We start from the raw sequence: 25,919 nt of genomic DNA on the forward strand, positions 1-25,919 counted from the left end.
ACAGGAAACAAAATGAATTTTAAATTTAGCTGTGAAGGTGAGATTTTGGTTACGCAAGATGAAACTGGCTTGAATTTTGGGACCTTGGTACAATGATTTTGTGCTGGGAATTTCATTCCTTTTTGCTCAACACTGTTTTAAGACTTAAACGTGTATAAATCTAGTTTATACCTACTGACTGTTGTATAATATTGCATTTTATATGCATTTCTACATTTTACTTATGTATTTCTCTGATAATGGATTTCTAGGTGTGGCTTAAAAATTACTGATACAATAGTACTGCTATGAACTTCCTTATACATATCCCCTATCGACTTGTGCAAAGGTTTCTCTGTAGTACATACTGAAGAAAGGAATTCCTGACTTGTGGTCTATACACATACTTAATTTCACTAAATACTGCTAGATTGTTTTCCAGAATGGTTTCCCAGTTTATGCTCCCACCAGCAGTGTATTAAGGTTCCCATTTCCTTAAATCCTCGCCAGCATTTGGTCTTATCCATCTGTTTAGTCTTGTCAATCTGATGGGAATAAAGTAGTATTTTGTTTTAATTTACATTTCTGTGATTGAGAGTGAGGTTGGGTATCTCTTTATTTACTTTGATATCATTTGTGTCTCCCCTGCATATTGACTAAAAAAGTTACCCAAACAATACTTGTTAGTTGTAGGTATTTTTGAAAATACAAATAGGCAGATACAAAAAGGTCATCTCTAATACTCCAGTCCAGAGGTAATTGCTATTAATATGGCTGTATCTTTCTGGTCTTTAAATATTCATGCATGTACAAATTTGTATACACATACACAAATATGTATTTTTGATTATTCATAAGATCATATACACAATTTCATAACTTATGCTTTTCACTTCACAATAATTTATGACCATTTTCCCCTGTTGTTGGAAATTTTTTTACATCACCATGTAATAGGTGCATATCATTCCGTTTTCTGGCTTTAAGTTATTTAATCTACTATGGCACATTTATGCTTTTTACATTTTTTCCTCTCATTATCCATACCTTGGTGAACTATTAATCAAGCCTGCATTTTGACGAGGCAGGGCTAGAGGCATCATGCTTTTGCTCCCTTTGTGAAACTGGGTTTATAGCAAGTTGCAGGCTCAGTCTGTTTTCTGCTTGGATTCTAGGGCAGCTGTTAACGCTTCATTTTATAAAGATGACATCTAGCCCTTGATGTTCCAGGGCTAGAGTTCAAAGATTTCCCCATTGGGCCTTATCTTTCTCTCTTTTTTTTCCCACTTTGGCAAGCCCAGGTTAGCAGAGAAGGATAGCTCAAGAGTAGACTTAGACCTGCATTTAATAAATATCACCGTCTCCTCTGATAGAGGGCTGCTAAATTTCAACTGTAAAAAACTCTAGGGCTTCCCTGGTGGCGCAGTGGTTGAGAGTCCGCCTGCCTTTGCAGGGGACACGGGTTTGTGCCCCGGTCTGGGAAGATCCCACATGCCGCGGAGCGGCTGGGCCCATGAGCCATGGCCACTGAGCCTGCGCATCCGGAGCCTGTGCTCCACAACGGGAGAGGCCACAACAGTGAGAGGCCCACGTATCGCAAAAAAAAAAAAAACAAAAAAAACCTCTAATCTAAATTGATAATTTCATTTTATTTTTCAAAATGTTAATAGCTTTTTATTATAAAAGTAAGAATGTTCATTGCAAAACAATCAATATAGAAAGCCATAAAGAAAATAAAATTCCTGTAATCCTTCTACTCAAAGATAACTGTTACCATTTTACCTTATATCATTTTTTTGACATATAGTGTCTGTGCATTTATTTTAAAATATTTATTTCTTTATTTATTTGGTTCCGCTGGGTCTTAGTTGCTGCAGGCGGGTTCCTAAGTTGCAGCTCACAACCTCCTTAGTTGCAGCACTTGGGCTCCTTAGTTGGGGCATGCAAACTCTTAGTTGCGACATGCATGTGGGATCTAGTTCCCTGAGCAGGGATTGAGCCTGGGCCCCCTGCATTGGGAGCATGGAGTCTTAACCACTGCGCCACCAGGCAAGTCCCTTACCTTATATCTTTTTTGATATTCTTCTAAATCATTGACTCACCAGAGCCAGTAATTAAAGAATTATGCAAATCCATATCATTGGTAACTTGATATTAGCTATGGTGGGAGTAGTTACACTAAAGAAATTGGCAAATGCTACAAATCGGGGCTTCCCCTTCCCTGCTGAGTTCTGTCCAGAATCCAGAGCCAGTTTATCAGCACACTACTGCATATATACATTATATCAATATAGATCTACTTCATTTTCAGTGGCTTCATGGAAGTCCATTCTGTAGCTCAGTGGTTCTCTGTGGTCCTTAGACCAGCAGTATCAGTGTTAACTGGGAATTTGTTAGAAATGCAAATTCTTGGCCTCTACCCAGACTTAACAGAATCAGAAACTCTTCTGTTGGGGCCCCAGCAGTCTATGGTCTTACAAGCTGTTTAGGTGATTCTGATGCATGCTGAAGTTTGAGAAGCACTGTAGAAGTATACAGATGTACTGTAAATTATCTGATTGATCTGATGATTTCTATATGATAAATTCCTAGATATATTTTCATTTAAAAGTCTTTGGATGCATATTGCCAAACTGTATTCTAAAAAGGCTGTACTAGTTTCCATTCCCACCTGAAGTCTACATCAACTTCATTTTAGGTTCTTTTTCTATATAGAGAAAAGGAGCTGTATTAAAGATCTTACTTCTTTTTTAGCTGTTTGTATCCATTTATACATCCTAGAACTCAGTTCACCTGCATTATCTTCAACAATAAAGTACTTTAATGTTATTTATACTTTTAAAAAGAGAACAGTTTAAAAAGACACAGAAAAAAACTATGCCTTTCCTGCTGCAGAACACATCATATGTGGCTATACCTGTGAGTACCTACCTTTAATCCCTGTTGTGAATAGTTAGATCATTCTTCTTTCCTTACCTCTGGCATGGTATTTCATTCTGAAACACAACTTTAAAATGTACAAAGGCTTGCTGTGAAAGTTGCTACTAATGGTGCCAAGCTGGTAAAACAGGGGAAAAGATCCCAGTAAGAACTTGTGACTCTTCTTGGCCCACATAGACAATAAGCTGGAAGTACTTTATTTTAAAGACTTTAAAGACTAGGAGCCAGAATTTATAAGTATTGGGAATTTTTTTCTGTAGAGCCGTTGTATATTTTGACATTCAGATTTTTAAATTTTACTTATTTAAATTTGATTTTGTCTACTTTTAACATCTGACAATGGAAAAGAGAATGGGTAGCTTCTTGGCTGAAACTCCTTTTCTTTAAGAAAAGAAAAAGTCTAGCAGTGCATTTATTTTAGTTCTTAAGTAAAAATGAATGTGAGTGAATTTCCGGCTTTTTTCTGGAATTTATATTATATCTGGAATGTTCTATATTTCTAAATATTTTGCTTCTAATAGCGAGTGAAATATGGTAAAATGAATGTCAGCATATTTTATAGCAATATGAATATTGAACACAGTGCATTATTTTTTCATGTAATTTATTAAGTGTGTTCTATAGTCACATTAATAAGTGATCTGGGGACTTTCTGGTGGTCCAGTGGTTAAGACTCCATACTCCCATTGCAGGGGGCCCAGGTTCGATCCCTGGTCAGGGAACTAGATCCTGCATGCTGCATCTAAGATGTGGTGCAGCCAAATAAATAAATAAATAGTTTTTTAAAAAAGTGATATGGGGGCTTCCCTGGTGGCGCAGTGGTTGAGAGTCTGCCTGCCGATGCAGGGAACATGGGTTCGTGCCCTGGTCCGGGAGGATCCCACATGCCACGGAGCAGCTGAGCCCTTGAGCCATGGCCACTCAGCCTGCGCGTCCGGAGCCTGTGCTCCGCAACGGGAGAGGCCACAACAGTGAGAGGCCTGCGTACCGAAAAAAAAAAAAAAGATATGGTTTGCAGTATTTCCATTCTTTTCTTCTAGAATTTGTCAAAATTCTTGAAACTTTCTGGAAAACAAATTCAGTAAATATAGTTGTTTTGACCTTTCTTTCATTTGAACCACTGTTCTTTATTTTTTGGCCATGTGGTTTGTGGGATCTCAGTTCCTTGACCAGGGATTGAACCCAGGCCACGGCAGTGAAAGCCTGGAATCCTAACCACTAGGCCACTGGGGAACTCCCTGAACCACTGTTCTTAATAGGGAATATTAATCTTGCCCCTGCAGGAACTTTTGGTCTGATATGAAATAAATTAACTAGTTGAATGTGTACCTGTCAGTTTTCTTCTTTAATATTTGATTGACAAATGATTAAAAATGAGTTCTCAGAGCCACAATAGACAATAATGATTTTTAAAAGAAATAATGGTAGCTCAATTATGTATAAATCATTTATTCTAATAAACTTCTACGAAATTTGCTTTCTGCTGTAATACAATCATTAAAAGTTTTAAGTCATTTCTCACTTAAAAAAAAAAGTCCTCACAAGGAAGTTATATCTTACAAGGGAGAGGTTTTCCATAATTTTCATTATAGTGATAAAGTTTTTTTTTATTAGACTGCTTAACAAAACATCTGATAGATTGAGTATCCTTTATTACCTTTCCTTTGATTTATAATCTCAGTGATTATAATTGGGCTGATAACATATGACTCTCAACAAAATCTCTGTGGCTTGCTAGGCACTGAGGGCATTTAGAATCTTTAGACTTCACTATGTAGAACAAATTTTGAATTGGAACTTTCTTTACTTTTGTTTTGTTTTGTTTTGCTGTCACAATTTCCTGGTAGTATTCAGTTAAGACTCAGGGATTTTCTTCTAGAGATTAGGCAGCCTGTTCTTCCCTTAGGAGGTTATTCAGAGTCTGTTTTTTCTTTGTGTTATGTGCTTACCAGGCTGAGTAGCCACTGTATTCTAGTAAGAAAACCTATTGCCAAAACACCCAATAGCAGAGAACTGTCCTACTTAATACTGACAAGTTAAAAAAAAAAATCTTTGGAAATGTACCAGCATTGGATTAACTTCTTCCTTCTCTTGTGGTGGATAGGGTGGAGTAGAGAAGAGGATAAGAAAGGAGAGTGAACTGCTGCAGGGGAGTAAATGAATATTTAATTACCTGAAATGATTTGATTAAAGGCTATTCACTGTACAGCACAGGAAACTCTACTCAGTGCTCTGTGGTGACCTGAATGGGAAGGAAATCTAAAAAAAGAGGGGATATATGTATATGTATAACTGATTCACTTTGCTGTACAGTAGAAACTAACACAACATTGTAAAGCAACTATACGCCAATAAAAATTAATTTTTAAAAACAGCTATTCATTTGGTACAATTTGAAGGCCTCTAAAGTGCAGCAGTTCTTCTTGGATCACTTTAAACTTTGGGGGGAAAAAAAAAGCCCTAGGAAATTCCTAGGGCTTTCATGCTAATAATCTAGAAAAGCCCTCTGGTTAAGGTTGTCAGTCAGCATTTCCTGAATAATTGGGGTTTTTTGCAGGAGGATATGGTAAATTTATTAAAAACTTTCAGTTATAGTTTTATCAGTGTAGTACATTTCAGAATTGATAGATATTGAAACAGAGAAGAATGTTTGGAATATTTATTTGTAGCAAGTGACTATGGGCCTTAACTTTATCAAACCCGTTTCCACTGTTATCCAACCAAATTTTCACTACTCTCAGTATCTCAGTAATTAGAGCTGTGCTATTCAGTACAGAAGCCACTAGCCATATGTGGCTATTTAAGTTTAAATTAATTAAAACTGAATAAAATTTAAAAGTAATTCCTCCATCAAAGCCACATTTCAAGTGCTTACTAGCCAAATGTGGCTAGTGGCTACCGTATTGGGTAGTACAGATATAAAACATTTTCATCATTGTAGAAAGTTCTGTTGGATACGATTGTTCTAAAGTCTGCCTCATTCTGTCATTCTTTAATTTTTGTTTCCCCACCTGGGCACTGTTGACATTTTGGGGAGGATAATTTTTTGTTGTGGAGACCTTATACGATGTTTATCAGCATCCCCGGTCTTTACTTACTAGATGCCAGTAGCACTCACCCAGTTGTGACAATCAAAAATGTCTCCAGACATTGCCACATGTCCCCTGGGAGCAAAATCAACCTTGTTTGAGAACCACTGACTACTTACACATATTAGTGCTGTATCAGTTAGTTTTTACTTAAAAGGCTTAGTAGCTTAAAATAAATCATTTAATAGCTCATGGTTCTGTGGATTGTCAGTTTGGGGTATATTGGTCTCTGTAGTCTGGTGGTGGTTTGGCTAGGGCCAAATGGTATAGAATAGCCTCACTTATATGTGTGTTGGTTGGCAAGCTTTTGGCCAGGGTAAGGGTGTGGGAAGTTTGTTCTCCATGTGTTCTTTCCAGCAGGCACATTCATTCACCTGATGACTCAAAGTTCTAAGAGTAGCCGAGAGATTGAAATGTGCAAGCACTTTTAAAGTCTCTGCTGTATCACATTTTCTAATGTCCCATTGGCCAAAGCAAGTCATATGTCCAAGCCCAAATTCAAGAGGTAGAGAAAATGAATTCCACCTCTTGATAGAAAGAGTAGCAAAGTCACATTGTAAAGGGGTGTGCATAAGGAATGGGAGGAATTATTGTGGCCATTTTTGTACACAGTCTACTGCTATTATTTTCTGGACACTACAGGTACCTTACAGCTCTTTCATTCCATTTATCGTTCCCATTTTGGGTTTTGTTTATTTGTTTGGGGTTTTTTTTGCTTTGTTTTTATTTATTTTTTTATTGTTTTAAATAATTCATAGTTATTTAATTTTACTCATGTTTTCTCTTTCTGGTGTTCTTGAGTCTTTCCTGTGTTATCATGCTTTCATCTGAGAGTATTTCTTTCTTCACAGATAATTTCTTTTTAAATTTTTAAATGAAGTATAGTTGATTTACAATATTGTGTTAGTTTCAGGTATACAGCATAGTGATTCAGTTATATGTATATATATTTTTTCAGATTCTTTTCCATTATAGGTTATTACAAGATACTGAATATAGTTCCTTGTGCTTGTTACTTATCTGTTTTACGTATAGTAATTTGTATCTGTTAATTCCATACTCCTTATTTATCCCCCTCTTTCCCCTGTGGTAACCATATGTTTGTTTTCTATGCCTGTGAGTCTGTTTCTGTTTTGTGTATAGATTGATTTGTATTATTTTTTAGATTCCACATATAAGTGATAACATATAATATTTGTCTTTGTCTGACTGACTTCACTAGATCATTTTTTTCTTAGTGTGAGTCTACTGGTAGTGAATATTCTCTTTTTGTCTGAAAGCACTTTTTATTTTGTTTTCACTTTTAAAGGATATTTTCATTGGGTATAGAATTCCAGGTTGGTAGTTATTTTCTTTCAGCATTTTAAGTGTATCATCCCATTGCCTTCTGACTCCATTGTTTTTGTTAGAGAGGTAATGTCTTTGGTTTTTCATGTTTTCAGTAAGGCCTTTTAGGCAGTTTTCTTTGTATTTAAGGTGCTTGAGTTCCATAGATACTCTTGAATCTGTAGCTTGATGTCTTTTGTCAGGTTTGAAATATTTCTTCTGATATTGCTTCTGCCCCACTCCTGCACTGACTTTCTTCTGGGGTTTTAGATGTGTGCTAGATCTTTCTCTGCATCCCATATATCTCTCATGTGCTGTTCGGTATTTTCTTCCTTCCTTCCTTCCTTCCTTCCTTCCTTCCTTCCTTCCTTCCTTCCTTCCTTCCTCCCTCCCTCCCTCCCTCCCTTCCTTCCTCCGTTCTTCCCTCCCTTCCCTTCTCTTCCCTTCTCTTTTCCTTCCTTCCTCCCTCCCTTCCTTCCTTCTTTCTGTATTTTCCATTTTTTTTTTCCCTGTTCTTCATCTGGATATTTTCTGTTGACCTATTTTCTATTTCATTTAGTGTCCAATCTGCTGTTACAAGAATCTGTTTTATTATTAATTTTTTATTATGTATTTCTTAGTTCTAGAATTTTAATTTAATTATTTTTCATTTGTTTTTGTAGATTCTACTTCTTTGGTGAAATTCTCATCTTGTCATCTGTTTTCCTGAACATATTAATCACAGTTATTTTAAAGTGTGTGTCTAATAATTATAATATCTGGATCCCCTTTTGGTCTTTTTCTATTGTCTGCTTTTTCTCTTGGCTTTCAGTCATCTGGTCTTGTCTCCTAGGATTCCTGGTAATTTAAAAAATGAATGTCAAACATTATGTATGAGAAATTATAGAGGCTCTTGATGGTGATATTGTTCTCTAGGGAGGATCTAATTTTCTTCTGGTGGTAGTTAGAAGCAGGAGCAGATGACCCTGATTCAATACAGGCTTGATGACTTGAGGCTTTGTTTTAAGCCTCTTAAGGGCTGGTTTAAATCCAGTTTCCCCTTAGTCCAAGAGCGCTGTCCTTCAGAGGTATCAAATAGAATCCTGTGGTGTTTGCCAGGGCCTCTCCATCTTGGCAGGCCCTGAACTGTAATTTTTCTTTTCCTGGCATTGTGAGACTACCAAAAATTCTACTTACCATTTTGCTTTAAAATAGGCACTTTGCTTGGTTTTTGGCCTCTTGGCCCCACACAGGTTAGAATTCAGTAAATAGCCTGAGGGCAAAAACAGTACAGGATGTCCAGACTCACTTTTCTATGGTTGCCTTCTCTCTGAAATCTTAGCCCCTCAAATCCTGCTTGTCTTGATAAGCCCTGAACTCTGATTTCTGTCTCTGCAGGCCTGTAAGACTACTAAAAGCTCTAGTCTGCAGCTAGTTGCCTCAAGAGGAAAAAGTAGTGTAGAATGTTAGGCTTAACTATGCATTTCCTTTTTCGCTGGTATTTTGGTTTTTTTATTTTTTGGCTGCGTTGGGTCTTTGTTGCTGTGCACAGGCTTTCTCTGGTTGTGGCGAGCAGGGGCTACTCTTTGTTGCGGTGCACGGGCTTCTCATTGCAGTGGCTTCTCGTTGCGGAGCATGGGCTCTAGGTGCGTGGGCTTCAGTAGTTGTGGCACACGGGCTCCGTAGTTGTGGCACCCGAGCTTTAGAGCGCAGGCTCAGGAGTTGTGGTGCATGGGCTTAGTTGCTCCGTGGCATGTGGGATCTTCCTGGGCCAGGGCTCAAACCTGTGTCCCCTGCCCTGGCAGGTGGATTCTTAACCACTGTGCCACCAGGGAAGCCCCTGGTATTTTGACTTCTTACATCCTGGCTGCCTTCTTTATTTTATTTATTTTTTTTTATAGTTTATCTTGCCAAGAGAATTGGTCTGATCTACTCTATAATAATTTGTAATGGATGTTTCTACTTATTAAGTCATTTATTAAATAATATTAATAATTTATAATAATAAAGCAGGGCTTCCCTGGTAGCACAGTGGTTAAGAATCCACCTGCCAGTGCAGAGAACACGGGTTCGAGCCCTGGGCTGGGAAGATCCCACATGTCGCAGAGCAACTAAGCCTGTGCACCACAACTACTAAGCCTGTGCTCTAGAGCCCATGCTCCGCAACAAGAGAAACCACCACAATGAGAAGCCTGCGCACTGCAATGAAGGATAGCCCCCGCTTGCCGCAACTAGAGAAAACCCGTGTGCAACAATAAAGACCCAACGCAGCCAAAAATGAATAAATAAATTTATTTTAAAAAATAATAAAGCAATATTATAAATGATTTAAAGCATGTATTAATCGTTGTAGTGAACTTAACGTATGGGTATCCTGCCTTTATGCAGCTTATATTCTTGTAGGGAGGAGAGATACCAAGAACACACTTATTTATTTATATTGTGATAAACAGTAGAGGAGACGTACAGGGTATTATGAGCTTATTATAGAGATTTAGTTCAGATGATGGGGGTGGTCAAGGATAGCTACTTTGAGGAAGTGATATTTGACCAGCGCTCTGAAGGATGAATAGAATTATTTAATATCTCTGAACCAGAATTTTCCCATGTGTTATATACTAATAATAGAAGCAATAATAGAAGGATTAAATGAGCTCTAATTGTTAAATGTGCTCAATAAATGGTAGGCCTTTTTACTATTGTACAACTATAAACCATGAACTCTGCTTTCAAGGTATCTGAGCTCTATAGGACATGACATATACCAATAGTTACAATATATAACTATATCATTTGTAAACGTCTACATTTTGTGAGGCTTAACAAACAAACTTCTCATTTACCCCCTTAAGCCTACTCCACCTTCTGTCTTCTGCATCACTGTAAACGGCAACTCCATTCTTGGAATTGCTCAGCCCAGCAACCTTAAGGTCATTTTTCATTCTTCACTTTCTCTCACTCTGTATATTCAGTTCATCAACAAAATCCTGTCAGCTCCATTCTTTTTTTTTTTTTTCCATTCTTAAGATATATCTTAAGATACATGTCCTGGAAAATGACTGTGGATTATCGTAAATTTATTCATTTGGTGATTTCTCATGCAATTGCTGCTCCAGGTGTGGTCTCTTCTTGAGCTGAGGGCACATATAAAAATGGACCACCTATCTCTCTGACCTGTCTTACCTCCAGTGCTATCACTCTGGTCCAAGCAACTATCACCTCTCACCTGGATTCATTTAATAGCCTCCTAACTAGTTTCAGCTTTATGATCTGTTTACCTACAGTAACCAAAATGATCCTTTAAAAATATGAATCTCATTCCTCTTGCTCAGAACCTTCTAACTAGTTTAGTTAAATAACCTCCTAACTAGTTCCAGCTTTAATAGCCTCCTGACTAGTTCCAGCTTTATGATGTTTACCTACAGTAACCAAAATGATCCTTTAAAAATATGAATCTCATTATTCCTCTGCTCAGAACCTTCCAGTGGCTTGTCTTATTAAGAATAGAAGACCAAGATTTATTGTATTTCTGATAAATAGGCCAAATATCCTGTGAAACCCTTTGAAGCACTTGGCTTCCTTTCTAACTTCAGTTTCTACCTTCCCTTCACTGTAGGAGCTGCAGCCACATCATCTCCTTGCTCTTCTCTAGCACAGGGAACATAGTTCTGCCTCAGGACTGGTGCACTTATTCCTTTGACCTGGAATGTTCTTTCCCACCTCTCTACTTGGGCTTACCCTCTCGCTACTCAATACCTTCAGAATTGTCTGCTCAAGTATAACCTAATGAGCAAAGCCTTCCTTTATCACTTTATTTAAAAGAGAGTCCTTTCTATCTACCCTCCAACACCAACACTTTCTTTCCTCTCACCATGCTTGATTTTTCTTCATAACATAACATATATTTGTTTCTCTATTATTTTCACATTCTCCCCAAATAGAATACACCACCAGGAGGATAGGGACTTTGGTTAATTCTCTGCCTTATTTCCACAGTCTAGAAGAGTATCTGTCGTATAAATGGTCCCCAATTCATATGGTTTGTTTTCTGGTTCAAATAACAATGTTTTTTACAAACTGCATTAAAAAATAATTCTAGAATTAAGAAGCAGCACTTAGATGTTTTTGTCTAATATAGGAAGAGGAACTGTTACTCTTGAGACATGTTTTTGGATTAAGATATAGAAATGTGGGTTTCTTTTTTAATTGAAATATAGTTGACAAACAGTATTACATTAGCTTCAGGTGTACTACATAGTGATTTGATATTTGCATACGTTATGAAATGATCACCACGATAAGTCTAGTCCTTATACAAAGTTATTGTAATTTTTTTTTTTTTTTTCGGTACGCGGGCCTCTCACTGTTGTGGCCTCTTCCGTTGCGGAGCACAGGCCCCGGATGTGCAGGCTCAGCGGCCTTGGCTCACGGCCCCAGCCGCTCTGCGGCATGTGGGATCTTCCTGGACTGGGGCATGAACCTGTGTCCCCTGCATCGGCAGGCGGACTCTCAACCACTGCGCCAGCAGGGAAGCCCTGTACTATATTTTTAAATTTTATTTAATTGATTAATTTATTTTTGGCTGTGTTGGGTCTTCGTTGCTACGTGCAGGCTTTCTCTAGTTGAGGCGAGCAGGGGCTACTCTTCGTTGCGGTGCGAGGGCTTCTCATTGTGGTGGGTTCTCTTGTTGCGGAGCATGGGCTCTAGGCATGCGGGCTTCAGTAGGTGTGGCATATGTGCTCGGTGGTTGTGGCTTGTGGGCTCTAGAGTGCAGGCTCAGTAGTTGTGGCACACGGGCTTAGTTGCTCTGCAGCATGTGGGATCTTCCTGGACCAGGGATTGAACCCATGTCCTCTGCATTGGTAGGCAGATTCTTAACCACTGTGCCACCTGGGAAGTCCTCTAATATTACTGACCATATTCCTTATGCTGTATGTTATATCCCTGCAGCTTGTATATTTTCTAACTGAAGGTTTGTATTTCTTCATCCCTTTCACCTGTTTCTCTACCTCTACCCAAAATGTGGGTTTCTTGATAGTTCAGGTAGGTGAGTTGATAACTGGGTAAAATGCTATACACAAAGGGCAAACATATATGGTTCCATGCCTACTTGATCCTGGAGAGAAGTCTTTTTGGCCTGTTGTAAGTTTCCTAATTGGGTCTGGTCTTTTTTTCTTTTTTCTTTTTTTTAACAGACTTTATTTTTAAGAGCAGTTTTAGATTCACAGCAAAATTGAGCAGAAAGTACAGGGAGTTCATATATTCCCTCTGCCTCCACATATAAACAACCTCCCCGACTAGTAACATTTGGCACTGGAGTGGTGCCCTTTGTTACAATCAATGAACCTACATTACATATCATTCTTACCTCAAGTCTGTATTTTACATTAGGTTTCGCTCTTGGTTTTGTACATTCTATGGGTTTTGGCACATATATAACATATCCAACATTAGAGTATCATATAGAATAGTTTCATTGTCGTGACATTTTCTGTGTTCTGCCTCTTTATCCCTCAAAACCCTCTAGTCCCTGGCAACCACTGACAGTCTTTTTAGTGTTCCCATATTTTTGCCTTTTCCAGAATGTCGTAGAGTTGGAATCATACAGTATGTTTAGATTGGCTTCTTTCACTTAGTAATATGCACTTAAGGTTTCCCCATGTCTTTTCATGGCTTGATAACTCATTTCTTTTTAGTGCTGAATATTATTCCATTCTTTAGATGTATCACAGTTTACTATTTATCCATTCATCTGTTAAAGGACATCTTGGTTGTTTCCAAGTTTTGGCAGTTATGAAGTAAGCTTTTATAAACAACCATGTGCAGGTTTTTGTGTGGAGTTTTCAGCTCCTTTGGGTAAGTACCTGGGAGGAGGGGATTGCTGGATTGTAAGGTAACAGTATGTTTAGTTTTGTAAGAAGCTGCCATACTCTTCCAAAGTGGCTGTACCATTTTGCATTCCCAGTAACAATGAATGAAAAGTAACTGTTGTTCCACATCCTTGCCAGAATTTGGTGTTGTCAGTGTTCTGGATTTTAGTCATTCCAATAGGTGTATAGTGGTATTTCATTGTCGTTTTAATTTGCAGTTCCCCAATGGCATATGATTTTGAACATCTTTTCATGAGCTTATTTGCCATCTGTATATCTTCCTTTTTGTTTAGAAATTTATTTGTTTATTTATTTATTGGCTGTGTTGGGTCTTCGTTGCTGCGCGCGGGCTTTCTCTGGTTGCAGTGAGCGGGGGCTACTCTTTGTTGTGGTGCATGGGCTTCTCATTGCGGTGGCTTCTCTTGTTGCCGAGCATGGGCTATAGGTGCGAGGGCTTCAGTAGTTGTGGTGTGTGGGCTCAGTAGTTGTGGCTCGCGGGCTCTAGAGCGCAGGCTAAGTAGTTGTGCACGGGCTTAGTTGCTCCGCGACATGTGGGATTTTCCCAGACCAGGGCTCAAACCCGTGTCCCCTGCATTGGCAGGTGGATTCTTAACCACTGTGCCACCAGGGAAGTCCTGTATATCTTCTTTGTTGAGCTATCTGTTCAAGTCTTTTGCACATTTTTAAAATTGAATTGTTAGTTTTAAGAGTTCTTTGTATATATACTTTAAAATATTTATTTATTTATTTTGGCTGCGAAGGGTCTTAGTTGCAGCATGCTGGACCTTCGTTGCAGCATGCAGGATCTTTAGTTGGGGCATGTGGGCTCTTAGTTGCAGCATGCAGTCTTCTTAGTTGTGGCATGCAAACTCTTAGTTGCGGCATGCATGTGGGATCTAGTTCCCCAACCAGGGATCGAACCCAGGCCCCCTGCATTGGGAGCGTGGAGTCTTACCCACTGGACCACCAGGGAAGTCCCTCTTCGTATATTTTGGGTAACAGTCCCTTGTCAGATGTGTCTTTTGGAAATATTTTTTCCCATTCTGTGGATTGTATTCTCTTCTCTTGACAGTGTCTTATGCAGAGCAGAAGTTTTTAATTTTATGACGTCTAGCTCATCAGTTATTTCTTTCACAGATCATGCCTTTGGTTTATTTTAAAAGTGATTATCATACCCAAGGTTGTCTAGATTTTTTTTTTCTGTGTTATCTTCTACAAGTTTTATAGTTTAGCAGTTTACATCTAGGTTTCCGATGCATTTTTAATTAATTTTTGTGAAGGGTGTAAAATCTGTGTCTAAATTAATTTTTTTTGCATGTAGCTGTCCAGTTGTTCCAGTATCATTTATTAAAAAGACTATCTTTTCTCCATTATAGTGCCTTTGCTCTTTTGTCAAAGATGAGTTAACAGTGTTTATGTGGGTCCATTTGGGGCTTTAAATTTTAGAATGAGTTTGTTGATGTCTGCAAAACAACTTGCTGGGATTTTGATTGGAACTGTGTTGAATCTATAGATCAAGTAGGGAAGAATTGATACCTCAACAATATTGAGTCTTCCTATCCATGAACATGGATTATCTCTCCATTTATTTAGTTTATCTTTGACTTTGTTCATCAGAATTTTGTAGTTTTCAAGATCTTGTACGTATTTTGTTAGATTTGCCATAAATTATACCTAAGTATTTAATTTTTTAGGTGCTAATGTAAATGTATAATTTTTAATTTCAAATTTCACTTGTTCATTGCTGGTATACTATAAGAAAGTGATTGACTTTTGTATATTGACCTTGTATCCTGCAACCTTGCTATTGTTAATTGCTTATTAGTTCCAGGAGTTTTTTTGCCGACTCTTAGATTTTCCATGTAGATGATCATATCATCTGCGAACAAAGACAGTTTTACTTTGTCCTTCCTATTCTGTATACCTTTTATCTCCTTCTCTTGTCTTATTCTATTAACTAGCATTTTCTAGTTAATGATGTTAACTAGGAGTTATATGATGTTACAAAGGAGTGGTAAGAGGAGACATCTTTGCCTTGTTCCTTTTTTTAAAAAAATATTTATTTAGCTGCCCTGGGTCTTCAGTTGCAGCATGCGGGCACATGGGATCTTCAGTTGCGGCATGCTGAATCTTTAGTTGCAGCATGCGGGCACATGGGGTCTTCAGTTGCGGCATGCTGAATCTTTAGTTGCGGCATGCGGATTTTTAGTTGCGGCATGTGGAATCTTTTAGTGGTGGCATGCAGGATCTAGTTGCCTGACCAGGTATCGAACCCGGGCCCCCTGAATTGAGAGCGCAGAGTCTTAACTGCTGGACCACCAGGGAAGTCCCTTTGCCTTGTTCTTGATCTTTTCAGGAAGCCTTCTAGTTTCTCATGATTAAGTAAAATGTCAGCTGTAGGTCTTTGTAGGTGTTCTTTATTAAGTTGAGGAAATTACTCTCTACTCCTAGCTTGCTGAGAATTTTTATCATGAATGAGTGTTGGATTTTGTCAAATGCCTTTTCTGTATCTCTTGATATGATCATGTGACTTTTCTTTTAAACCTGTTAATGTGATGGATTGCATTAAATGATTTACAAATGTTGAATCAGCCTTGCATACCTGAGAATAATCCCACTTGGTTGTGGTGTATAATTCTTATTATACATTGTTGGATTTGATTTGCTACTATTCCTGGTCACATTTTTATTAATAGTTTCATTGGACCCTTTCATGGCATGGTGATCAAGTATTCAGTTGAAGCTTTGAAAAATAGCATATATATGGGATGACAGCATTGAAGTCAGATATTTTTTCCCTCCATAGACTGAATTGGTTAAATCTAGCAAGATAGAATCTAGAACACATTATATAAAGATTTTTTGAGAATCAGTTTAATATGTGCAGTTAATGGCACAAACTAACTGCCTGCCTGTTTTTTAATTCCAGCTCTATCACTTAGAAGCTTTGTAACCTTGAGCAGGTTGTTTAACCTCTTCATTTCTCAGTTTCTTCATCTATAAAAGGGATGTACTAATGATACTTATCACGTAGGGTTGTTTTGAAGTATAAAAGAAGTAATATATATAAGTCATTTAAAATAATACCTGGGACGTGGCAGGGACTATTAACTGTTACCTGTGGTTATTATAAAGTTCTGCACTTAGGTTCAAACAAACCCAGTTGTTTAGGATTTGAGTGGTATGGTCTAGCACAACTGAGAAAGATTAGCTAGCTTAGTCTTTTGTTGATTGTAAATGTAGGGGAGTGATAGTGTGATCTGGTTAGGATTAAAGGTCTAAAAGAGTGGTTAACAGCCCTGATAGTGCCTCTATCAATTTCCCACTAAAATCGTTTGAAGAAAAAAAGAAATTTAATATTTTGAGTTTGAGATTGATGGAAAGCCCTTTGCCAGAGTCTAGGAGAGATATGTAATTACTTACAAAGTAGAGGATCTGGATTGAGAAAAACCAACCTAAATATTTCTAGATTTTGGCTAAGATTCAGTGAAAGAAGGAAGGAAAATGTCTTATGACTTTTTTCTCATAGTCTGTCCCTGGGCCTGTAGATATAAGGTTAGCACCAACTGAAAAATTGGATTGCTCTTCTTCTCTCCTAATGACTTTCAAACTTAAAAAAATTATTCATATAAAAGGAAGCTTTCTTTTTTCAGTGAGACCTAAACTGGACATGCTATATAATATTGCAAACTATCTTGTTGAATTTTTTCTATAACTTCCATCTTTTAACTAACTATATACAGTTTACTTAGGTTTATAGTTTATCTCTCCCACAACTAGAATTGTAAGTCCCATGAAGGCTTTTTTCACTGAAGCACCTACAACAGTGCCTGGGACAACATAGACACTCAGTGAATGTTTGCTGAATGAATTGGATGAGCAAAATCTCAGACTAAAGTTCAATATATTATATCAGTGAAAGCAATAGCATCTTGAATTCAAGTCAGGGCAGGGACCTGGAGTTCTACCCACTGGGTCCTGCCCTCTTCTACCCTGTGGCATCTCTCTAAGTAGCATGAAAACTATTTTACAAGTAATATCTTGCTGTAGTAGGGTTTGCCCATTTCATTTTATTCTTCTTTCTATATCTAGAAACAGTAATTCCCGGAAAACAGCTTGGCCTCAGTGGGATGGTGGTAGATACATGTGATTGGCTACAGAAAGGCTCATTTCTTGTGGGAAATATACTTTCTAAACTATGAAGTTGTATTACAATCACTGGTTGAGAGAGAACCCCTGGTAGCATTGCATGTGATATCAGTGCAGAATATCAGAGAACATTGTCATGCTAATGTTTTAGATACTAACCAAAACAAAACAAAAAATCAGCAAAGAAAATCAATAAAGTTGGGATAAAACCCTAAAATATAAACAGAAAACAAATAAACCTGTGTTTCAAGTTAATAACATAATTTAAATAACATAATATAAACAAATTAATAACATAAACACACAAATTAATAAACCTGTTTCAAATTAATAACATAAATAACATGTTTTTATATTAAAAACATAAAAGGAAATCAATAAAGTTGGGATAAAACACTAAAATATAAACAGAAACAAACCTGTGTTTCAAATTCATAACATAAACACACTGAAGGGAGAAAGTAAGCCAAATAACTTTTGAGCATCCTATACTTTGAAATTCAAGATAAAAGGAGCTGTAAACAAATAACAAACCCTAATTTGTAGGCTGTTTTTTGTAATGGTGTGAATTGGTAATTTTGAAACTATTTTCTATCTATTTTAGGACTCAACAAATGAATGAGTGTATTGAGGAAAATGGGAGCCAGGTTTTTCTTTGTTGGAGAAGGGAGTTTTAGATATAAGGAAGAAAAGACTCCAATGAACCCTGTGACGCTGGATTTGAATCAGAGGTTATGAACTCATGGTTTTTAACATTTATTTATATAAAGACAGAGAAACATACATGTATGCATGTATACACTTACGTATCTTTCCCTTAGAGACATGTGTGTATTTGTGTGTATACATATATATGTGTATGCATATGCGTAGATGTATTTGTGTATATTCCAGCTTTGTTTGCTAAGAGGCCTAGAAGCAGTTACAGTGAACACACCTAACTCCCATATGCTGGTTTCAAAACCATTCTCCACTTAAAGGAAACCACAGCTCCTTGGAGAAATGGATGATCCCAGGAGGAACTGGATCAGGGAAAGTACAAGAGGAGGCTGGAACGTATTATTGTTGCAGAAAGTAAGGAGATAGTCAAAGAATGGTGGGGACAGTCAAAAGGAACAGGAACCAGTTTGGAGAAGCATCCACTGGCCAAATGAATAATGATAGTTATAGATTATAACCCATTGAAAAAATAAGAACCATACGAATATAAGTAAGTGAATGAATAAATTACTAAGTTGGGGAGAAGTGAAAGTTATTCATTAAAATGGCTAATAGGTGTAGAATTAGAAAATGGAATTAGAAAATGACCATTTTGGAACAATTAAAATAGTACTTTCTCACAAGAATCTTCTGCAGGTACCAAAACTATGGGGTGAAAGTTTGATGAGGAATATATTTACGTAGTCTCAAGACAGTTCCTAACGAAATATTTACTTATTACAAAGAGAAAAACAATAACTTCACAGTGGAGAAACTTGGCAGATACTCCTTAACCAAGTGATCAAAGTTAGCATCACTGGTAATAGAACCCACTAGCCTCTTGCAGCTTCTGATATGATGCAGTGAGAAGCACCTACCATGACTTTGTGACATTCCTACAAAAATGCATAGCCTGAATTTAAACATGAGAGACCATCAGACAAACCTAAATTGAGGAACATTCTACAAAATAAATGGTCTGTGTTCTTTAAAAATATCAGTCTTAAAAGACATAGACAGACTAAGGAACTGTTCCAGATGGTAGGATTCTAAAGAGACATTACCACTAAATGCAGTACATGATTCTGAATTGAATTCTGGACTGGGGAGATCAGAGGACATTTTTAAATGGACATTTAATGGCTTTATAGGACATTTTTAAGGCAGTTAATGACATTTGAATATGTGCTGTAATTATATAGTAGAAATTTTAACATTGACACAATACTGATTTGGTTAGCTATACTGTAGTTATCTAAGTGAAAGTGTGTGTTCCTAGGAAACTACTTGAAAATATTGAGGGCCGAAATGCTACAGTGTCTGCAACTCACTCTCACGTGGTTCAGAAAAAAATGTGTGAGGAAGAAAGAGACTGACAAAGCAAATGGGGCAAAATGTAAATAGTTAGTGATATTTGCAAATTTTCTCTATGTTACATAAAAAATTTAGGTAAAAAATTTACCTAAAAATTCCTAAATTAAAATATTTGAGTTGTGATTGAACCGACTTGACCTTATCAGTGATTTGTAGAACTCATGAAAAGGACAGAAAAATTATTCTCATCATTTAGAGAAAGTAGAGTAGTGAAGGAAATGCTGATCAGGTAGAAAAACTCCAAATTGTTAAGATACAGAGTCAAAGGACCTGATTTTTTTGTTTGTATTTCCGTCCTGGCGTAGTAACCTCGAGTACCTCATGTCGTATGTTCATATCCTTAAACTTTTATAAAATAGGTAGTTTAAGGATTTCCTGAACATTTCCTATATAACTAATAAGTTTTCTTTAAAAAGGTGCTTTGTAAAAATTAGATGACCTTTGTTCTAGACAGATAATTTTACAAATTTATTAAGAAAATTTGGGGCTTCCCTGGTGGCACAGTGGTTGAGAGTCTGCCTGCCGATGCAGGGGATGCGGGTTCGTGCCCCGGTCCGGGAAGATCCCACATGCCGTGGAGTGGCTGGGCCCGTGAGCCATGGCCGCTGAGCCTGCATGTCCGGAGCCTGTGCTCCACAACGGGAGAGGCCACAACAGTGAGAGGCCCACGTATCGCAAAAAAAAAAAAAGAAGAAAAATTGAAGGCCATTTTTGCAATTATTTGTTAAAAGGGGATATTTTGGGGGATGGAAGTTATTTCCTTATTAAATCTTTGAGCTACAATGAACACACAGTCATTTTAATAATTATTTTAATGTAATATGTTATTTTAATTAATATAATTCATATTTTAGACTAGTAACCTTCATAAAAACTCACCTTGATGATAGTAATTTTTTTTTTTTTTTTTTTGTGGTACGCGGGCCTCTCACTGTTGTGGTCCCCCCCCTCCCCCCAGTTGTGGAGCACAGGCTCCGGGCGCACAGGCTCAGCGGCCATGGCTCACGGGCCCAGCTGCTCCGCGGCATGTGGGATCTTCCCGGACCGGGGCACGAACCCGTGTCCCCTGCATTGGCAGGCGGACTCTCAACCACTGCGCCACCAGGGAAGCCCAATGATAGTATTTTTTTTCAAAATATATTTATTTTTGGCCGCATTTGTCTTTGTTGCTGCACGCGGGCTTCTCACTGTGGTGGCTTCTCTTGTGGCGGAGCACGGGCTCTAGGTGTGCAGGCTTCAGTAGTTGTGGCTCGCAGGCTCTAGAGCACAGGCTCAGTAGTTGTGGCACACAGGCTTAGTTGCTCTGTGGCATCTGGGATCTTCCTGGACCAGGGATTGAACCCGTGTCCCCTGCATTGGCAGGCGGATTCTTAACGACTGCACCACCAGGGAAGCCCTGATGGTAGTATTGATGAGCTGTTTAACAAAATTATCCTATAGGATTTTTGTATAATTCCTAGTTTTCCTTTTTTAAAATGATCATTGTATTGTATTGCTAAAATCACCCCCGTCAAAGAAACACCTAACCTTATCACAGATGGATGTATTATTGGTAAATGCAGGTATTGATAGAAATCTCATTATTCATTGTAAAATTATTTTATTGAGGTTCTAAAGACAGCAGTAGTGACAGTTTTACTTGTTTTGACTAATGTAAAATGCCAGGTGTAAAGGGACACAATCATTCTTTGGTGGTAACGATAGTTGTACCCTACTTTGATGACATGTTTATTTCTTTATGTTTTTCTCTTAAAAAAATTTCTTCCCACCAGTGCCAGGAATCACTCCTTCTTGACACCGCTCTTCCTCTTTTGGGCCCCTTGAATACTACTAGTCTTAGAAAGTGTATGCGTGGAATGGGATTCGTGGGAGTTGTTATCAACAAACAACGTCTTATCTATTTGTCTCTTTCTCTATGTATATATGGTATTTTATATTTCAGAGATTCAGTAATTTACCTCTAGGCATTTGACTTTTATCCAGGGGAATTATTTATTATGAGTTAGAGGGTATTATGGTTCTGTTTGTATGGGAGTCTTATAGTTGCTGTGGTGACTTGGAGTGGTCATCTTCATTATTTATAATAAAGCCCTGATTTCTGGGGGAAATTGTGAACCTCCTCTATTTTGTGTATCTGTTGTTTTGTTTGGATTTACATATCAATGTAATGTAGCAATAATTATGTTACTAACAACAGTTTTGTGAGATGTTTATTATTCTCATTTTACAGATGAGGAAACTGAGGCTTGGTGAAGTTACGAAACTTGTCCAAAGTCACACAGCTTGTAAAGGGCACAGCCAAGATTCAGAGCCAGGTCTGTCCAACTTCAAAACTCTTAATCATGGCCATGAAACTTTGAAATAGCTGTGAAGTGTCAACCTATGATAAGTTGTATTGATATTAATATTGCTTAACTGTTGTTTAACTCTTATTGATAATTTTTTTAATGGTGAGTTTTTTCATCCATAGTAATTTTGTGTATCTTTTAAGTATCATGAAAAGAAATATAGTAATTGAGGGTCTGAGCTCTGGAGACAGCTACCTGGGTATGAATCACTAAGCGTCTCCACTTACTTGTGTGACGTTGGGAAAGTTACTTAACTTTTCTGTACCTCAGTTTTCCTATCTGTAAAACGGTGATAGTAATATTATCCACCTGATGAGGGTTATTGTGAAGATTAAATGATTTACTGTATACAAAGCACTTAAAACAGTGCCTTCCACACACTAAGCATTCGATAAGTATTAACTATTAGTATTATCATCTCCTAACAACCAGTAAAACAGATGATCATTATTTTTAATACTCTATTAGGAAATTTGGATAAAGCAAAGTTTAAGCAGCTCATGAAATCTATGTAAACCAAAATTAAAATTGAATAAGTTAGACCTAAAGAAAATCATTCATTTGATCAAGTTCAGATCTATTATAAAAGCAGACTGGGCAACTGCTTATCGGTCTCACATGTACAAAGGGTATTGTATGTGTAAGCACCACACATAGGTCCACTAGAGGTACCCTTTGAGCTCAATATGATCATTGTATGATGAATGTGTTTTGTCTGTTTTCCTCTTGTAAGAGGAATTTGTATTCAAAATAAATGTTTACATTTTTAGGTGACTTTTAAGGAGATGGTGTTTTGGCAATGTTCACAGATAATTATCAAGAATGAAAACTTTACGTGTTATGTAAAATGTTGGCAACATTTCATCACTTGCAGGAGTGGTTATTAGAACTTACATCGTGGTGATTGTGCACACTGAATGACCTTTGAATCAGTGGGACCACAGCACATTCAACTAGAACTCGGCCATGTACCGATCATATGCTCCTCACTCATACTTGTTCCTTGCAGCTGTCAGAATTCTGAAGTGTGATATCAACTCTTGCTACAATTAGTTAAAAAGTATATATAATTAGTGCTTAATAAGTTTATACCAATTGCAAAAATATCCATCAAAGTGAGTAATTTGAGTCAAGTTACGTAAAAATTCAAAAGCTGTTATTAAAAATGGGACTTGCTTGTATATGAGCCCAAGATTCCAGAAGCTTTAATCTACACATGCATTTACTTTATTCTCTTTATTTTATGATATTGAGCCTTCCTTTCTTTGAACATAGTATATATCTTTCTAGCTATTTAGATATTTTAAAATATTTTTCAGTAAAGTTTCTTTTTCTCTGTAAAGGTCTCTCAAATCTCTTAAATTTAATTATTAGATACTTTATTTGTTGTTACTATTGTAAATAGTACGTTTTTCCTCTTTTTTTCCATTTTGTTTGCTGATAAGCTTTTTTGGTATATAGATCTATGTTTAGTACCTAGTTACTAAAGTATGATGATTGTAATTGTGTCTTCCTTTCCAGTGCTTACACTGTTTCTTTTTCTTGCCTTACTATGCTTGTTAGGACTTTGACTACAGTATTCAATACAAGTGTTAACAGTGGGCATTTGTTTTTGGGTTTTGGTTTTTTTTGAATTTTTTTTTTAAAATTAATTTTTAATTATTTATTTAATTTATTTTTGGCCGTGTCGGGTCTTAGTTGCGGCATACAGGCCCTTTGTTGTGGTGTGCGGGCTTCTCTCTAGTTGTGGCATGCGAGTTTTCTCTTCTCTAGTTGTGGTGCGCAGGCTCCAGGGCACGTGATCTCTGTAGTTGTGGTGCACGGGTTCCAGAGCGCATGGGCTCTGTAGTTGGCAGCATGTGGGGTCTAGTTGCGGCGCGTGGGCTTAGTTGCCACGCGGCATGTGGGATCTTAGTTCCCTGACCAGTGATTGAACCAGCATCCCCTGCATTGTAAGGCAGATTCTTTGCCAGTGGACCACCAGGGAAGTCCCAGCAGTGGGCATTCTTATATTGCACTTAGTTTTTAAAAGGAAGTGCTCCTTATGTTTTACCATTAAGAATAATCTTTGCTATAGAGTTTTGATAGATACTCTGTAGGTTAAAGGCATTTCTGTTGCTATTTGGCTAAGATTTTGTATGTGTGTGAAGAATGAGTATTGAATTTTTTTTTTTTTTGAGTATTGAATTTTATCAGATGCTTTCCCTACATTTGTGAGATGGTCATGTGGTTGTCCTCATTCTGTTAATATGATGAGTGACATTTATCAAGTTTCTAATGTTGAATCACCTTTCCATTGCTGGGATGAACCCAACTTAATCATGATGGTCTTTTTAAATAACATGTAGTTGAGGGACTTCCCTGGTGGTCCAGTGGTTGACACTTAACACTTCCACTGCAGGGGGCGCAGGTTCGATCCCTGGTCAGGGAACTAAGATCCCACATGCCATATGGAGTGGCCAAAAAAAAAAAGTGTAGTTGAATTTAACTTATTAATATTCCATTTAGAATTGTTGTATGTATGTTCACAGATGAAATTGGTCCATAATTTTTATTTCTTATAGTATTGCCCTTATTTGATTTGGTATCTAGATTATGCCAACCTTAAAGAATGAGGTGGGAACTAACCCCCCCATCCCCACCTCCCAGAAGGATTTGTATAAGACTCGAATGGTAGGGCTTCCCTTGTGGCGTAGTGGTTTAAGAGTCCGCCTGCCAATGCAGGGGACACAGGTTTGGGCCCTGGTCCGGGAAGATCCCACATGCCGCGGAGCAACTAAGCCCGTGTGCCACAGCTACTGAGCCTGTGCTCTAGAGCCCACAAGCCACAATTACTGAAGCCTGCGCGCGTAGAGCCCACGCTCCGCAACGAGAAGCCACTGCAAGAGAAGTCCGCGCACCGCAACAAGGAGTAGCCCCTGCTCCCCGCAACTAGAGAAAAGCCTGCTTGCAACAATGAAGACCCAACGCAGCCAAAAATAATATAAATAAAAGAAAAAAGAAAAGACTGGATTGATCTATTTTTTGAAAGTTTGGTTGAATTTCTGTTTGACTCTCTGGGCTTAGTGTTTTGGGAGGAGAGGTGTGAGCTTAGTGTTTTGAGGGGGAGATATGTATTTGGTTTTCTAAATGGTTTTATCTAGGATTTCTGTTTCTAGTTTAGCCAGGTTTTAGAAAGTTTTTCTCTTTTTTTTAAGAATCCATCCACTTTGTCTACGTTTTTAAAGTATTTGGCATAAAGTTGTTTAAAGCATTCTTTTTGTTTTAAATTTCTGTTGTGTAAGTATTTATCTCTGTCTTTTTTATTCCTCATATTTTTTGTGCCTTCCATTTTTTCCTTCATCAGTCTTGCTAGAGATTTTATGTATTTTCTTAGCCTCATCAGAAAAACAGTGCTTGACTTTGATTTTCTCTATTGTATGTTTCCAATTTCATTAATTTCTGACCTTTCTCCCTTCTTCATTTTTAAGGGAAATGCAGGGTCTAACTTAAGGACAGTGGGGTGTCTCCCAGTTCCCAAGGACAGGCTTTCATTAGGGATTAAGAACAGCTGGAACCAGGGCTTACAATGGTACTAGGACCTTACTTCTTTCTCTTTCCTTTAAGTCTATTTCTTTCTGTCTTGCTATCAATTGGCTTTTCTACTCTTCAGTCTACATGGCAGAAAATAGTGAAAATGAGTCTCTGAAATTTGATGTCAGTTCCAGCTTGGTGTGCTCTTGATTCCTCTAGAGATTTCAGATTTTTCCATGTGCATACTATCTTTCAGAAAATTTTCTCTTTAGAATTCTCTTTAATGAGATTTTCTATAGTAAACTCAGTTATTTTGTCTGAAAGTCTTTATTACCTTCTTTAGGTATAAAATCCTGGGGTGGTAGTTATTTTCACAGTCATCAGAAGAAATAATTCCACTGTCTTCTGGATTCCATTGCTGCTATTGATAAATCAGCTGCCAAATAGTTCTTCACTTAAGCGAATTGTTTTTACCTCGGACTGCTTTTGAGCTCTGTGATTTTTGATTTTCTGAAGTTTCATATGTTGTGTCTAGTTATCGATTTCTTTTATTTATCCTATGTGAGATTTTGATTGTGAACTGCTTAGTTTCCTTGGAAAAAATATTTGTGGGTGTTCTTTGAGACCTAAGAAGGAAATGCATTGCTTCAAGA

The 25,919-nt window shown here is 37.6% G+C and overlaps 1 protein-coding gene across 10 annotated transcripts in view; it reads left to right on the forward strand.

The window, feature by feature from the left end:
* The window catches only part of NUMB (NUMB endocytic adaptor protein), a 187,299-nt gene that overhangs the window by 68,461 nt on the left and 92,919 nt on the right, over nt 1-25,919 (forward strand). For 9 of the 10 annotated variants that reach the window (XM_060139600.1, XM_060139655.1, XM_060139625.1 and 6 more), the window contains one exon: nt 21,636-21,720. The exons of the other annotated variant lie outside the window; for it this stretch is intronic. The gene's annotated coding sequence lies outside the window, so the exon portion shown is untranslated. The remainder of the gene's footprint in view (nt 1-21,635; nt 21,721-25,919) is intronic. 10 annotated transcript variants of the gene reach the window in all.

This window comes from Lagenorhynchus albirostris, chromosome 1, assembly GCF_949774975.1.
Source record: "Lagenorhynchus albirostris chromosome 1, mLagAlb1.1, whole genome shotgun sequence".
Taxonomy (NCBI): Eukaryota; Metazoa; Chordata; class Mammalia; order Artiodactyla; family Delphinidae; genus Lagenorhynchus; species Lagenorhynchus albirostris.